The 13,938-nt window shown below is 42.4% G+C and overlaps 3 non-coding genes across 3 annotated transcripts; all 3 read right to left on the minus strand.

Moving 5' to 3' along the window:
- Positions 1–3,630: 3,630 nt before the first annotated feature.
- trnat-agu (transfer RNA threonine (anticodon AGU)) lies at positions 3,631–3,704 on the minus strand. Its single transcript has one exon. It is a non-coding gene; the product is annotated as a tRNA-Thr (tRNA).
- Positions 3,705–4,293: 589 nt separating this feature from the next.
- On the minus strand, positions 4,294–4,367 carry trnat-agu (transfer RNA threonine (anticodon AGU)). Its single transcript has one exon. It is a non-coding gene; the product is annotated as a tRNA-Thr (tRNA).
- Positions 4,368–4,626: 259 nt separating this feature from the next.
- Positions 4,627–4,700, minus strand: trnat-agu (transfer RNA threonine (anticodon AGU)). Its single transcript has one exon. It is a non-coding gene; the product is annotated as a tRNA-Thr (tRNA).
- Between the last annotated feature and the right edge of the window lie 9,238 nt (positions 4,701–13,938).

A 13,938-nucleotide genomic window follows, 5' to 3' on the forward strand; every position in this document is an offset into this window, starting at 1 on the left:
CAAAATGTGATTTTCCCTGATGAGTTATGATTGCAGACGCGATGCGTGTGGAGGTGTGGAGCCTGTGTGCGTAATTGGCATAAAGCTGTGCTGTCCGCCGCGTATGATTCTGTATAGCTTCTCATGTGTTTTCGAGATCCGCGCTCTGAGTCAAGCGCAAGCAAGCAACCAAAATGGACATGGCAGCAACTTTTTATTAAGAATGTGCCTGCCCACACATTTTTTTTAAATTACAGTTACAATTACAATGTTAACATTCAGAGTAAGATACTCATTGCATCGTATTACAGGTTTCCCCATTGTCATTGATGCAGTGGACTGCACACACATCAAAATAAAATCCCCCTCAGGTGGCCATGAGGGGGATTTTGTGAAAAGGAAAAACTTCCACAGCATCAATGTACAGGTGAACATGACTTTTGATAAAGTTAATTAATGAACACTGTACATTGCCTGTGATGTGCATTAATTGGTTTAACATCTTATCATTTCAGATGGTCTGCAATGCTGACTATTTGATCAGTAATGTTGTGGCAAAGTGGCCCGGCTCGGTCCACGACTCCCGAGTGTTTCGGAACTCAGAGATCTATCGGCGCCTATCACAAGGTGAGCCACAGAACCTCTATTGATAACCACTTTTAACATCATGGCTGTGTTAAGAATGTCACTACCAGTGGCGTAACTCCCATTAGGCAAACCTAGGCATTTGCCTAGGGCCCCAACCAAATCTGTCTTTCATAGGGGCCCCCAAATCTGACCGTCCCAGCCAAAGTAAATACACAAAAAAAACAATGTTAATTTGTTACTTATGTAAAGTAAAAAAACATTTTTCTATGAAAAAAAACCCAGACATATCAGCATAACACCGAACTAATGCCTAAATAATAATTGTCCAAGCACACATGCCCCCATCCATTGTGCATTGGACTAGTCCAGAATATGATGACGTAGCAATGTGCGACATAACATGATTTCAAATCAAAGCGAGGGAACTGTGTGCGACTCGGTGAAAAATGAAGCGGAGTTATGATAGTGGTAATGCTAAATGAAAGAAACGGACAGAGAACAAAAGAATTGCAGATGCACTGCTGAAAAAATGAGAGAATGAGACCTGATAAAGGGCAGGAAAAGCACATGAAGAAGAGATGAGTGAGACAGGTGTGAAGCAGAGGAGCTTAAGGCAAACCAGGGACACAGATGAAGAGTAACAGGGATACAGACAGAGAAAAAGAAGATAGGGAGAAAGAGAGAAAGAGACAAAACATACTTGACTTGGATATTTATTTCTAAAGCTATATTTATTTATAATGCACCATGATTGATCAGAGGTCCGTTTCACGTAGCAGGTTTAGTGAAAACTCTGAGTTGGTTAACCCTGAAATGAGGGAAACCCTGAGTTTTCCGTTTCACAAAGGGAGGTAACTCAACCCCGAGAAAGAGGGCTAACTCTAGCCTGTTTCACAAAGGGAGGTAACTTAACCTCTTGGTCAGTTACCGTAGTAACAGACTGTGAGAAACTCTCAGACGCGCGAAACTACCAGGGCGGCACGGGGTGGCAGCCGCCACCCCTGAAAAGGGGTCTGCCATCCCAGTGCGAGGGAGTGTTTTTTTTTTTTTTTTTTTTTTTTCAATGCGAGTGAGAGCGTGCAGGCAATACAATAACTCGTGCACCATGCGCGTTTGGACTGCGCCGGCACGAGAGAGAGAGAGAGAGAGGTGTGGGGAGAGGTTGCTTGCTCTAACTATCTATATCCAGCCTGTCTAAGCCTTTTAAAAAATCCCCAATTTACTATGTTGATATATTGTTGTTATTCTGTACACATGCACTCACAAAATACTTTGGCAGGCAGGCCTTTGAGGGAGGACTTTACTTCTAGGATAATGCTGGAATTTTGTAAAGTGCTGGGAAGTCCTCAAATTTCTAAATCATTCCTATGGCTTGATATTGCTTTCAAAGCAAACACTGAACCACTGTTATTCCTGTCCACACACAAAATCTTTTCATTGGTCCTTTCATTGGTAAATGTAAATGGTGGTTTTACTCATGTCCATTTTGTATTTTAGTTCTGTTAAGCATAAGATCATTTTGTATCTCTGGCAGTGAAAACATTATTTGATTTTCACATGTAACTTACTTGTGTCATGGAAATTCTAATCTCTCTCTCTCTCGTGCTCTCTCTCTCGTTTGATCTGAATAATAAACATCTAATTTTCGCAAATGCTGGAGAAATCTGAAACTGATTTTACTGTGGAGAGTTGATACCATTGTTAGTGGCAGTGCAGTATTGGTTTATTGCGATTCTTTAATCTCAATTTAAAGTAAGGGTATTGGGATGGTAATTTGTTTTATGTGTGTATTTAAAAAATGAGGGGCCCATGTCTATATTTTGCCTAGGGCCCCAAAATGTCTAGATACGCCCCTGGTCACTACTTATGAGGTTGTGATGGTAACATTTTGTATTCACAGATGAATTCCTGGGTGTATTGCTGGGTGACAGAGGGTATGCCTGCCAGCCTTTTCTGCTCACGCCATTTGCAGACCCTCTGGAGGCACAACTGGCATACAACCATGCCCATGCCAGAACAAGGGCCCGGATAGAAATGACATTTGGCCTACTGAAGGCACGCTTTCAGTGTCTGACCCACCTGAGAGTCAGCCCAGACAGGGCATGTGATATCACTGTGGCCTGTGCTGTCCTCCACAATGTGGCCTGCCTGAGAAAGGAGAGGGCCCCCAGAGTGCCAGCTCTCATAGACTGGGACATTCCTGCCATCTTCCCGGATGACGACTGTGGTCGGCTGGTCAGAGACCATTATGTGTTAAATTATTTTAATTAATATTGCATGTTTATTTAAGTTGGGCCTGCAATGGCAGAAGATTTTTGTGCTGTATAGGCAAGGCAATTTTATTTGTATTACCATTTTTACAAACAGTTTGTCTCAAACTACATGCTTTGATTCTGTGCTTTTTGTCTTGTAGAGCACTGTGTGACTTCAGTTTTGAAAGGAGTTGATGGTTTACTTGCTTTGATTCATCCTTGTTCAATAAAGGAACATCATGGTACTCTCTAATGTGTATTTATATGGTGATGTACTTTATGTGTAGTCTGTGGGAAACTAAATTATCTAGTGGTTCATCTAAAATCATCAGTTATCTAAAATGATTGTAATTAATGATCACAAATGTTTCAATAATGATAGTAGGTATAGTTAAATATTTTAACAATATGTTCTAGGCAGTGGAATAAATTTGGTTTCCATTTGTGGCGACCGCTGACTGAGATAAGGAATGAGATTAAATAGATCCTGGAACTTAGCCTGGTCTGGAACAGGCTAGCTTCACAGAATAAATCTCCATGGTAACTTAGGTCTGAACATATCCCACTTCCCTTATCCTACTTTTTTGCAACCGGATCACGGATAAGTTGATCCAGGATAGCCAACATATCCCGGCTTAATCCCTTATCCTACTTTTGTGCAACGGGCCCCAGGTGAACAGCTGGGCCCCACACTTTGAGAAGCACTGATTAAAGCCATGAGATGAAGTGCCTCCAAGTACAGACTGTTTTGGAAGCCCAGCACTCCTGAAAACAGTTATGGCCCCATGTTGACGTACATAATAACATCTTAAGGCACTGCTAGGATTTGAACCCAAGATCTCCTGTTTACTAAACAGGCACTTTGACCTATTAAGCCACAGCGCCACATGGTTCATAAAACTGATAAAAGAATAAAGAGCATGAACTGGATCCACTTCAGGAAGTGGTTTTTGTGATTCTGTACCTCAAGAATAGTTAAAGCCATGAGTAGAAGTGCCTCCAATTGGTTCAAAACTTCATCATATTTTGCAGATATTGTTGGGTTTTCAACTCAGACCCTGGTGTTCATGAGGAAGGCACTTTCACCAGTTACAGCTGCTACAGATCTCATGAAGCGGTGTACTTATTACACGCCAAGTCATTTACTGTGTTTTTACAAGGCTTTTTTATGCTTTTGCGTATTATTTTCCGCTACATATTTCAAGGAAATGACGTCCTGCCCTCAGCTTTTACTCTAACTCTGACTATTTCACGGTTTGTACGTTCATTTTGATGTTATGTAGTGTGACAGGAGGAGAACCTCCACCGTACTGTACCCTAACCATTTGACGTGTTATGTGAACAGAGGAAAATTACACTCTGAAAGTATAAAATAGGCATAAATGAGACTTTAAAAGCTGCATGCTATTTATACACAGTTTCATTAAGTGGACCAGTAAGAAGCATTTAGTAGAAAGCTGACAATAAATCCTACAGGCACTGCTGGGATTTGAGCCCAGGATCTCCTGTTTACTAGACAGGCACTTTGACCAACTAAGCCACAGCGCCACATGGTTCATAAAACTGATGAAAGAATAAAGAGCAGGAACTGGATCCATTTCAGGAAAAGAACGCCAGAGACTCCCAAAACTAACTGGGACTTCTAAAAAACATTTTTATCAAGTCTGACCAAAGAACAGACTCATAATAACCATGATGCTCAATTAAAGGTCCATCATTTGATGAAGAGCAACAATGCAAAGCATTCAGTAGAACCTGATAACAACCAGTTTCTCATGCTAAGTCACAGCCAACTCTGAAGGACCACAGGCACTGCTGGGATTTGAACCCAGGATCTCCTGTTTACTAGACAGGCACTTTGAACAACTAAGCCACAGCACCACATGGTTCATAAAACTGATGAAAGAATAAAGAGCAGGAACTGAAACCCAGTTCAGAAGTCTGGAAGTTTTGGAAGTCCTGAGGGGTGTTCCACGAAGCTGGATTCGCAGAAAGCCTGGCTTTTCTCGATAGTTCTGGCTAATCAAAGAGAGAGTTCCGCTCCACCAACGTGGCTCTTTTCTTTCAGTTGCTCTCTCCAGCTCTCTGCCTCTTTCAGAACTGACTGATATTCACTTTCTGCTGCTGCTGCTTTCAGAGTTTCACACAATCCTGCAGTGACTCGGTTGCACTGCTTGAGCTCCTGCTCACACTTTTGACGGAGATGCCGCTCACACATCAAACAGTTTTCACCTTCTTTAGTTTTTCCTCAGTCATGGAGCAGCCGCTCTCTGCTGCCACTCTTCTGTCTTTTTCTCCTGTCAGAAAGAAATGTTTCTTCAGCAGCTTTGTCCTGAGAATATCCATCCCATGCTATAAATAGCTGATCTCGTCATTCTTCTGTCGGTAAGAGTTCTGTCATTTCTCCAGGGCTGGGGTGGGCCATTTTCTCAGTCCGGGAATTTAATTCAAAGTCAGGCCACTCTGATATGGAGGAGGAATTTGAGTCCATGAAAAAAGATAAAACAAACAAAAAACATTCGTGTTCAGTCCAAAATGGATAGAAATCAACAAGAAAACAAATTCTTCCTTTCACATCAAAGCGTCGTGCCCGCGCGGTGTCCGGATAAGTGCTCATTGCAACTTGAAAATAGAACAGCCTATTCCCTGCACGGGCGTGAGCGGGCTCAGCTCACATTATAATAAATAGGAGGGGAAGGCTTGAACATGAAACATGATGCTGATTCCCGCGGATAGAACGCGTATGCAGACTCTCCAGTAATTAAAAAAGGCAACTAAACACCCCAACGTGCTCGCGCTTAGCCCTGCCCTGCCATACTGCCCCTGTCCCTGCGCACGCGAACCATGTACAATATTTGCATACAGCCCTTCTAAATAATTATATTTATTTTAATTGCATGTTTGAGATGCATTTAATAGCAAATACCAAACAACAAATGTGATTGCCCCTATTTAATATTGCGTTAGTAACCACATGTGCGCGCCTGTGGGAATGCAGGCTACAGTTGATGAGGAGATAAAGCGTGATAAAGCGTTAAGCAATTGTTCATCAGAACTGGAATGCAAAGAAAGTGTTCGGTTCTTCTTTGAATATAGGAATACACTTCTAAATCATATAAATTGTGAGATTTTACATCTTTAACAACAAAAGCTGTCAGATGACAGTTGAGTTGACATTGCAAACGTTCGCCACGTTATAGCCTATTTGATGAAATTCACAACCAGGCCTATTATCCATATCTCTCAGTAACCTACCAGCTTGTCTTGAGAAGATATCTGTCAATTTGGCTGCCACCTCCTGTCTTTTTTTTAGCTTAGCCCTCTCTGTTCCACCTGGCCTCTTTCTACCCTCCATCACTGACGCGCTCTGTGTCGCGCCATTGTTATTTAAAAGACGAGCCATGGGCCAAACCATCTGAAACATTTGGGAGGAGAGAATTCCCTTACATGGTAGATTAGAACCTATTTAATCTGCTGTGATGCAGCAGGCGGCTGCGCTGCAATGGTGAATTTATGCAGACTACAGTTGAATTGATATTAATGCAAGAATAAGATAAGTGACAAAAATTAGTTACAACTATTTTCCCCATGGGCCAAGCAGCCTAGGTCGATGGTTTGGGCCGGGATGGGTCCCGGATAATACCATTGCCAAACCGGCATTGCATTTCTCTGATCCATAATCTCGGTCGGCAGCAGAGGCGTTAGAGGGAATCCCCTCGGTTTGTGAAACTGGAAACTTCCACTTGACTGAAGGAACTACGGAGGCCTGGAGATGATCCTGCAGGAGCTGGACATCCTCTGAGTGAGGAGTCCCAGCTGCAGCAGAGACCTGGGATTGTTCTTTTTCCAACAGTTGCTGGGTTCCTCATAACTTTCCTTACTGCCAAAAGTAATGGGACACGTGTAGAAACCCTCGTCTGCCATGTCACACCACTGAAGTGGAGGAGATGGTTTCTTGGTTTGACTCATTTTGCTTGTTGTTTATGAGTACTTAAAATCACGTTTTTTTAAGATAGTAAGTAAGCGTTGTTTCTAAGCGCTTGTTAAAATGATTATTTAAGACAGTAATTAAGTGTTTTTTAGGCGATGTGAAAACCGTTTGTTGTGACTTTCAAATCTGCTTCAAAAACTGGACGTGTTTCTTCAGATAAACTCCTGACCAGCTGTGAAAAAGCAGTGAAAATGTCTGGCCTGTAGAAACTTTGTGATGTCATACAAGATCAGAGATGACATCGCTTGTGATGTCACTACAGTGATGACATCACAGCTTTGTGAAGGCTTCTGTTCTGTCTCTTCTGGTCTGTGGTTCCAACCACAGATTCTGGATGGAAGTGAAGTCCGGATTCCAGAATGTTGATTTGTGTTCTCTGTTAATCTCTGGACGACTTCAGCTGATTACTTCCTGTCACTGTCACGTTGGAAGGTCCACTTCTGCCAGTTTTTCAGCAGCCAGTATCATGTTTTCCACCAGCAGTGTTTTCCAAAATGTTGGCAAAATAAACTATTACAATTACAACAAATGTCATCTCAGGGCACTTCAGTAATAAAGTCCAATTCAAGCCAATTGGAGTTCAATTCATTGTAATTATAATCCAATTAATTCAATTCAGAATGAATCCAATTCATTCATACAGAGCAATTCAAAAACTATTTCCTCGCTAAGGAAACCAACAGATGGCACCGAACTTGCACTATTTCTAATTAGATAGAACTTTTTAATAGTTCTAAGATCATATCTTTCTGGCTTTATTTGCATTTTACAAAGAGTCCCGAGTAATTATGAAAGTGGGGTTTTAATTTGAAGAAAAAGCCTCAAAATAAAGTGATTTTTAGGAGTATGCAGGGATTCATTTCCATCTAATGAACAGCTCAGTTATATTAAACAGTGGGCCGTGTGAGCAGCAATCAGGGGAGTAAGGAGTTCACAGATCATAGACAGAGGCAACCGTCCAACTATTCAAAGCTTTTAAAATGAGTAATAAAATCTGACAGGTATCCAGGGAAGGAAGTCCTTTAATCCTGGAAATATTCTCCAGGTGATAGTCGGCTGACTTCCTAACTGACCTGATCTGGCTGCTGAAGTTCAGCTCTGAGTCCATAATAACACCCAGATTCCTGCTTGGTTTGTGCTTTTTAACATCACAGCCTGAAGCTGAACTCAGATTTTTAACAGCTGACAATGACCTCTGTTTTCTCTTTGTTTAGCTGCAGGAAGTTCTGGATCATCCGGTTGGTTATTTGTTGGAGGCTCTTTGCTGGGCCAGTTATTCCTCTGTGCCAGCAGCTGAGCACCAGTTCTGCCAAAACTAACAGGAAACATCATCCTGCACCGCTGGATTATCAACAAGTAATACTGACCAAGTCAGGAGATTAAAAAGGATGCAGAGGATAGTCAACCATCTCCTAAACACGGGACTTGTGTTTGACACCAGTCTTTGAACTGCTGTGAGACCGTTGTTTCCTTCATTCGTTTTTCAGCTTTTTTTCCAAAACTACTTGGTTGAAAGGTGTAAAACATTAAAAGTACTGGGTTAAAGTTAGAAAAGCATCATGTTTAGGAAATAAAATACACTTTTGGGGGAAAAACTTGGCCAATAAGACCAGGAGCTCCTGACCTGTCTCATACATTTCAGTAAGACCTCGGGAAATTGTACCAAAAAGGGCAAAACATGTCTCCTTTAAAGGACCAATAAGAGCTACATCTCAGACTCTACAGGCCTCAGTTAACTTGTTAAATGTGTCAGTGGGTCGGTGTGAAAACTCAACATCTAGGATGTTATTTCCAGCTTCTACGTTTAACTGAAATAGAAAATCTGAGAATTACAACAATTTGGATAGAGCTATTTTACAACGGTAAAATATTTGGCAGTGACTAAGTGCCTTTAGCACAGACAGGAGGGTGGAGGCGAGAGGAGACAATGAGGCTGATACCAGAGCAACCAGATGAGCCTCCAGCGTCCACCTGTCCTGATAGTCCCTCACAAGCAGCTGTCTGTTGTTAGCATGTTAAGCTTTGATTGGTCTGGGCTGCTCTGTGGCATTATTTATAAACCTTCACCCTTGCTGTTTCCTCTCATAGCTTGTTTTCACCATGACAGCTGCTGGGTTCTTCCTGAGGTATAAGCACAAGCTGTCTTTTACAGTTTTTGTTTGATTGGAAACATTAGTTAATATTGCATTCTTACTCTTTGCTGTACATAATTTCAGGGTTTCCCTCTTTGCCTTGTTGACTGCTGCTGCATGGGGTTTTCCCACTAAAGGTGTGCTATCATCTGTTGTGGTAAAACATTACATGCTTGCTTGAATCAGCTTCTGCTAAACTTGTTCTCATGCACCCAGGTTCAAAATCAGCAGGCCAGAGCAGCAGCGGCACAAGAGCTGCAGGTAATTTTGGCTCTTACCAGGGAGCAGCCGCTGGCCGCCCGGTGACCGTGCCCTACACTGCTTCCAGTGACGTTTATATGGCGACACCTGTGCAAGCCTCTGGTCTAAGTCAACCTGTTCTTCAGGCAGACCCAAGATTCAGTGGTTATGGCTCATTTGTGCCAACGCAACTGGTTGCCCAAGCTCCTGGCCTTGTCCAAGGTGCTCTTCAGGCAGACCCAAGATTCAGCAGCTCTGGCTCCGTTGTGCCCGTGCAAATGGCTGTGCAAGCTTCTGGTGTCCCACAGGCTGTTCAGACGGGTCCAGCATTGAGCAGCTTGAGCTCTGGCCTGCCTGCAACAGGATACTCTACTGTCACTTATGTGCCTGTTGACATAGGCTCTGACGGTGGCGCTCTGCAACCTGGAGCTGCCCAATCTGGACCACAAGGTAAATCTTCTGCTCGGAGTGTAGATAGCCCAAAATATGTTTGGAAGCCTAAAGGTGTCTGTGCGTTTTCATGTCACTAGCAAATTTTGCCGAGCTCTATTCTGAAGCTGAAACCTGCTGTGTCTGAATTGTAAAAAATTCAGAACATGTGTATTAAAACAAAATGATGCTCAGGTGTGTAATGGCTCCCTTCTGCTTGGAGGAAAGGCCCTTCACTTTAAGCAGCCTTACTGGGGCACCCAAGAGAACCCGAGCATTGCACCTGTACTTTTCATTTGGCCTGCTCAAAATCTCTGGCGAGGGGGTTGAGCTTTTAACTTTACATCCTAGGAAACTGATGTCAACACTCTGTGCCATCAGAACTTCTGCTGTGAAAAGGACTAATTGTGAACTGTCTCCACACAGAAACCCTGTGGGCTATTGCTCCCTCAGTCTTTGAGGATGCGTCGGCCCAAGCCCTCAGCCTCACTGACGTTCTCCCTGCAGCCCCTCTGTCACCACCTGGCCCTGTCCTCCAGTCAGGGGAGACCTCCAGTGTCACCAAGGAAGCTGAACTCGGGAATTACCAGCAGCAGACGGAGGAGTTCGGCTACCCGGATGACCGCCAAGGGTCTGGACCGGGATCCGCAACCGTACTGGTGCCACGCTTTGGTGTGGGTGGATCTCCTGACTTTGACTACAGGCTTTTGTACGGCTTGTACCCCTCTGGAACCTACAGCACCTTCAGCCAGCAGTATGAGAAGGGCAAAGACTACTTTCAGGACGTCCACTACTTGAAGGAGCATATTACTGACAGCCATGGTTCTGGGCAGCAGAAAAAGTTCTTCCCAAGTGCCCGCTAGAGCTGAACATGATGTGCAGAGGGTATGTTGAGTGGTACCTGCAAATGTCTTTATCTCAATGCTCTAACTAATCTGGTTCTGTTTCAGATTGGAAAGCTGAATCCCAATGGCACAAGATTCTTTTTAGTCTTTGAATAAAATCTTGTCAAATGATCTCGCTTCAGAATGATTGACTAAGGGAAACAATGTCCTGTGTACACCATCTGGGTTCAAGGCAAATGGCAGGCATCGCCTGTCATATTTGACTCGGACATTCTGCTTTCGGTTTCAAACATGGCTTCTCAAAGCTCTGCATCTTGAGAGGAATAGCTATGGAAGTGTTAAATAGTTGCTCAACTGACTATAGCGATCAGCTACAGCATCCTTTACAGCCATTTCTCTACACCTGTACATGGCAGCCAGACACAACCCCTTCTATAGGTTGCTGAGTGCACGGTAGCCAACCTGAAGGCTTGCCAAACCAACGTTGTGCTTGAAATACTTGGCTGGATACTCCTTAAATATTCTTCTACAGTTGAGCCACAGCCAGTGCTGTCTTCAGCAGTCTTGTCAAATGATGACCTTGCCAAGGGTTTTTTTTTTTTTTTTTTTTTTTTTTTGCTAAAGTTAACAGACTTAACAACTTGTATAGGTGGTTTATTCAATTTGAAACATTTAACAATTTTTGTTTCATGTTATGCAAAGTCTATTTTCTTGACTATTTTCAAGATGTAACCAGTGGCGATTCTAGAGTCTGTAGGGGGCCCTACCGACCAGTGTTCATCACCAAAACATCTGACACAAGTGTATGAAATAAAACCTTTTTATTACAAACATGAGAAACATTGTTGTTTTTAAATATACATGTAAAGAATAAATAAAAAAGACTACGTTGGCACTTGATATTCGCCTGTTGCTATTTATCTACCGGGTGTAGCTGGCCATCCAAAAATAATTGTTAATTTAAAGATTCTGTGACAAGTAAAGCTATTCATGATATCGATTTCATAAGTGTGGTTCTTATTTTCCACTAGCCTTGAATTTCCGTTGAACGTTGCCAACAATCGCAAACACTCTGAGGGGCTAGTTCTCCGCGAACATAGCCTACAGTGGAACTCTATGTGAGTTTTACGAAGTCAACAATGCAATTATAGAATGGCATGTTAACTAGACAACCTTTGACTAAATAATTTAAATTGAACTGTTCAAAGAAAACATGTTCACCACGAACGTTCGCCACTGTTTGAGACAGTTTATAAAGTAACTAGAAAATTTCTGATTGAATGCACCCAGGGTATCTGCACATTTTTTATCAACATATTTAATGACTTTTAAGACCTTTTTAAGACCTCTAAGAATAAAAATTAATTAAATTAAAAAACACGCACAGACCGCTCATACAGTCAATGGCACGTACCCATAGAAAAAATACACACTCACCCACACATCACACAACCTGACTATCGGCTGCTAACAACCATGATCAGTAACCTACACAAACCCAGACACATAATGGCTCGGCGGCCAGCAATCGGATAAACCAACGAAGTGAATCAATCCTGTGAAAGAATGAAAACAAGTGAATGAAACCTGCACTCACCCATTATGAAGTTAACTCTGCCAGATCCTCCATAATCTTGCTCCTGCTCAGCCAACTCCTTGACTTCGGGTATGGTTGGTAACGTTACTGCGGCTAGCATTAGCAACGAGGCTGCTAGGCTTGCTAAATCGGTAAGCATTAGGCTACTGAAGAAAGCTAGTCTTTTTAGCTACGTTATATTATCATCTTTCTTCTCGGCTATAAGTTAACCTTTGTTGAGGAAAGGGAACGCCCCCGCGTGTAGTTGGTGAATGCAGCCAGATGACCTGAGTCAGGTTACTAACCAGACGTGCTCAAATCACCGGAAGTACTGGCGCACACACAAAAGTTCGAACGTCTCTCTAGACATATCTTTCTTTCATTCCGCCCAGATGAAATTTAATGCCACTCTTCAAAAATCGGACATTTTAAGACCTTAAAAAACGTATTTTTTATTTAAGACTTTTTAATACTTTTTAAGGATCCGCGGAGACCCTGGCACCTCAGCTCTCGGGGGCCCCCTAGTGGCTCGGGGCTCCAAGCAGTTGCCTGCCTTGCCTGTTGACAAGCTGCGCCTCTGGATGTAACCTCATGTTACTGGTGATCAACTGATACAGTAACTGTAGCTCGTATACAACTGTCAAGGCTTCTAAATTTTTCCATCAACTGACCAAAATCTGAAGTATTTCCAGGCGGAAATCCTTTATTGGGGGTTAATATCACTTTCTTTGTGTCTGCAGTCAAGTTGGGCCCTAAACTTTCTGCCATCAACTTTCAGCAGTGACGCTTTACCAGACGGTGTGACTCCTGTGACCTGACCCCGTCATGCAGTGTGCCGACTCAAGGCAGACGGCGGCTGTGCAGATGTTTTTCAACATTCAAATATTAATTTTCACCTTTGTCTTTTTTTTTTTTTAACCTATTCAAATGTAGAATATTCTTTGACCACCCTAACCTGTACCACTCTACTATTGTACTTTAATAGGCAACTTGTTGCCTTTCCACTCTGTAATGGCAGGTTGTGCCAGAACATGCCTATTGATGTTGCATCCTCTGAATGCAATAAAGAATTACAGTAGTCAAATCCTGAAGTAACAAATGCATGGAGCAGTTTTACTGCATCACTAAGACAGGATGTTCCTGATTTTAACAATATTACGAAGGTGAAAGAAGGCAGTCCTAGAAACCTGTTGTATGTGCATTGAATGATAAATTCTGGTCAAAAATAACTCCAAGGTTCCTCACTGGAACTATCTTATCATCCATTTATTTTACTCAATGTATCCAGTTTAGGGTAGTGGAAGCCTTTAGCCCAGTGATACTATTTTTTTCCACAAGAGCCACATTGGCAGAGCAAAATCAAGGGAAGAGCCACTTTTATGACAACATACTAAGTCCCCTTTTGCATATATGCATTTCTACATATAAAACATCCCACAAAAAAAAGAAACAACACAGCCAATACATTTTCAATTAAGACCGCATTTACCTGAATACTGGAATCCTTAATACTCAATACTGGAAGCTGGCATGCATGTCCTTGACTTTCTTCATGTTGTATTTGTAGTTTGTTGCAATCATAGTGAGACATTCAAGATGAGCATGGTTTAGTCCTTTTTTAATTAAAAACAGACCCATTGTGCCTGCATCTCGCTAATGGAGCTAGCGTTGTGGGAGAAGTATGTCATGACATGCTCATGACTTCTGGCCTAGTTACATCGTGTGCCTTGCTGACTGGTTCAGAATATTGTTGATAGTTAGAATGAGTTGTTTAACATTAGGCACCTCCAGAGAGTGCCACGTACGCTTGTTTTGATAAGGACCAGCATAAAGATAGATCACAGAAGGAAGACGGCGGACATTTTGTACATTCTGAATGCACGTTTTGCTGTGACGGTTTGTTCAA

The sequence above is a fragment of the Odontesthes bonariensis genome, chromosome 11, assembly GCF_027942865.1.
Source record: "Odontesthes bonariensis isolate fOdoBon6 chromosome 11, fOdoBon6.hap1, whole genome shotgun sequence".
Classification (NCBI taxonomy): Eukaryota; Metazoa; Chordata; class Actinopteri; order Atheriniformes; family Atherinopsidae; genus Odontesthes; species Odontesthes bonariensis.